Raw genomic sequence first — 3,695 nt, 5'->3', positions numbered from 1 at the left:
AAAATTTTTTTTTTTTTTTTTTTTTTTTTTTTTTTTTGTGTGATTTCTTAGACGAAAGAGTAAATTTCGTTGCTTACAAATTTTTTCTTTAAAAAAAGTTATTTCGATTTTGTTTTATGAATAAATATGTTTTATTTCAATAGTGCAATAAAAAATATAGAATCAAGAAAAAAAAATGCCGGTTGAAAATTTAAAAATAATTTTATTAATTAATTAATATGAAATAAAATATAATAATAATAAAGTTATAAAAAATCCCTTTTGATGTCCGCCAGATCTATGTTATCACAAAAAAAATTTTGTCATTTTTTTTTACTTAAAGAACAGGCTGGACATGTACTTTTTTTATCATCACAAATTATGAGGGAAAATTGACATTAATATTTTTGGACATTGTAACAAAATTAAATTTTAAATTTTGTTTTTCGCCTAGTTAAAAAATTTTATTTAACAAATGCAAATATGAAAGTTAAATACATATACTATATCATATTTTAGTAGCTCCTACAAACGTTTCAAAAACAGGTACTTCAATTTCTGCTAATTTAGAACCTTCGTTGAATTTAAAAATGTTGAGTGCTTTTGACAGCTATAATATTGAACTGGTATTAAAAAGAAACGTTCCTACGACGAGACACACAAAGCATTAGCTGAGCTGAAAATAGAAAGAAAAAAAATCAAAAGATAAAAATATTATGTGTGTTTCATTCGAAAATATAATTTTAGGCGGGGTAAACGTTTATACAATTTAAATACAGAGGACGGGGCCCACAAATGTTTGATGTGGGAAAAAGATAGCCAAAAAGCTTTTTTTGGAAGGCCATAACAATTCTTTGAAATGCTTTTACTACTTAAATATCAGCATGAACTTACACTTTTTCATCATTGTAAAATGCAATGAACATTAATTCCTTGAATTACTTTTGACCCAATGATCAAATTTTTGCGTACTAAAACTCAATCTTAATGGTTCGAACGTTTGACCTAAAATATGCTAATTAGTTTGTACGAACGATATTTTAAAGCATTGTGCAATCGATATTTTAAAGCATTATGTAAACGATATTTTAAGGCATGAAACGATATTTTAAAGTATTGTGCAAACGATATTTTAAAATATTGTGCAAACGTTATTTTAAAGTATGATATTTTAAAGTATTGTTCACACGATATTTTAAAGTAGTAAAGTATGAGACAAAAACACACCTTTTCTTAGTAAACATACTTTTTTTTACGACGGATACAAATAAAAAAATGGTGGAACTCTCAAAATATAGGGGGTAAAAGTTATCTGGAAGATATGATCCCAATAGCTATGTCTGAAAAGTGGTCAAATAGTTTTTGACAAAGTGAATTTTGAAAAGGTCATTAATTTGAAATTTGATTTTTCAGAAATCATTTAGCCGATTTCATTCAAGTCTTGCAATTTATCACATAAAAATACTTTCTTTAAAATTATGTAAATATTTGTGTACCTTACAATTCAAAACTTTTCAAACTATTATTAATAAATTAATAAAAAATAATAAATTAGTATCAAAAATTTTTTTTTGCAAAAAGTTGTCTTTGGGTAAGCGAATTTTATGACTTTAAGCAAAAACTTTTCAATTCGCTTAAAAAATTGTTGAGATATGGCGAAATATGCAAAAATTAAAATAGCTCTCCTAAAAAACTACTAAGGCTATGTATTGTAATTGAATTAAATACGAATTTATTAGATGCTAATATCTTAACTTATTTATAATGAATGACGAATTTATTAGATATCAAGGTTATTTCTGAGTAGTTATTAAAAATTTACGATAAACACTCATGTGAAACATGCATTTACAGAAAAATAATTTAACGATGAAAATAACTTCTATCAATAAACTTAAAACAAGCAGAAGTAATTAAGAATTAAATTTTTAAAAATAAGAATACCCGTCTGTATTCAGTATAATCCTGAATTATCTAATCACAATTTTGATTTTCAGTTTAATTTTTACAAAAAGAATTAAAAAGTTTTTTTTACAAAATCACAATTTTTAAATTTTTACAAAGAGTTAAAAAAAAAGGAAAAGTTGGACAATAAATTAAAAGCATATATATAAAAAAATTATTATATCCTTTCAAATTTAAAAAAACTAATAACTTAAAACTAATAACATAAAACTTCAGTAAATCTGAAATATCTTATTTTTAATTTCCAGTCCTGTTTTTACTAGCTTATAGCAAAAGACAATATGTCGGAAATGAATAGAAACTATTAATTTAAAACTCAACAGATTAATAAATTTTAATCTATTTAAATTCTGGAGGTATTGCGATAAAACAAAATCATTATAATAATTTAGTCAGGAGAAAAAAAAATTCGTAATACCCTGGAAAAACTCGTTTCAGGGAGTTGATAATTCTGATTGCTTAAAAAACGAATAGAAATTTCAATTTACAGACTTTTCAATACACATGTCCTCACTATTTCCAACTCCCATTTCACAATAAAACCTTTCATCGTGAAATTTAATTTTCTTTTTCGCGCTCATCTATTATCATTTTTTTTCCCGGATCAAAATTGTCTCCCGTTTCGACACCCTCTACTATCCATTTTTTGTTCCTTCATTCTATCCGCCATCAGAATAGCTCTCGAAAATCGAGGCAGGGAGAAATCTGCAATTAGAGGGGGATTACCCGAGCAGCTTTTCCCTATTACTGAGGGGGATGGGGGGTACTTATGAGAACGTACTTTTCCGAATGAGTGAAGAGGATTTTGGGGGAAATCAGAGAAATGGCTACCATGAACGCTTTTTCTTTCTTTTTTTCTGCACATATGAGAGGTAACACAGGTGCAAGGGTTTAAGGATGCTTCCAGAACTTGGCTCTTCAATTTCAGTCCTATAGAATCAAGATGTAGATGCTCTTTTGATACTTATTGTCCCCATTTCTATTTTCCCAACAACTGCACTTTTTACCACAGTTCGATGAAACAAAACAATTCCTAATCTCTAGATTTGATGCTAAAAATTTACCTAATCTGGTAAGCTTTGTAAAAATTGAAAGACGGCGCTTCAAAAAAGTGCTTGCTCTCTGAAACAATAATTGTTACAAAGACGTTACCGATGTTGACAAACTCTGTTTTTTTTCTTTCTTTACATGACTATCATGGATTATTATTTCGTTGAATTGTGAATCTGTTCCAAAAGTACATGTTACTTGTTATGATGCTGTGCAACTACATACGTAGATGAGCTGTTGTGTACCATGGAGAGACTACTACCGATTCACCGTAGTTTCAGAAAATACTTTAATACATTAGAATTAACCCTTTAACGGGCCCTTTATTTCTAGTAAAGGTAAATTAAAGTATTTTTGGAATTAAAACTGTTTTAAGAACAGTAATTGATATAAAAAAGAAAAAACTCATTTATTTTATAAAAATGCCATTTTTTGGTGGTGAATATATTTAACATGACCTATTAGGAACTTACTGACTTTCATTTTTCTTTATTTATAAAATAAATTCCTTAAATGCTACAAACTTCAAAAGGAATTATGTATTTTATAACTTTTATACGTTTTTTAAAAGTGACAAATGGTTACCAATTTTATTCAAACTCACTTCAAGAAAGCTGAAGTTATTGAAAAATGGAAACCTAAATTAAAAGTGGTAAAACGTGGTGGTAAGTATACTTACCACGGCCTTCAAAAGGGTTAAA

The sequence above is a fragment of the Parasteatoda tepidariorum genome, chromosome 9, assembly GCF_043381705.1.
Source record: "Parasteatoda tepidariorum isolate YZ-2023 chromosome 9, CAS_Ptep_4.0, whole genome shotgun sequence".
Classification (NCBI taxonomy): Eukaryota; Metazoa; Arthropoda; class Arachnida; order Araneae; family Theridiidae; genus Parasteatoda; species Parasteatoda tepidariorum.
This window is presented reverse-complemented; position numbering follows the sequence as displayed.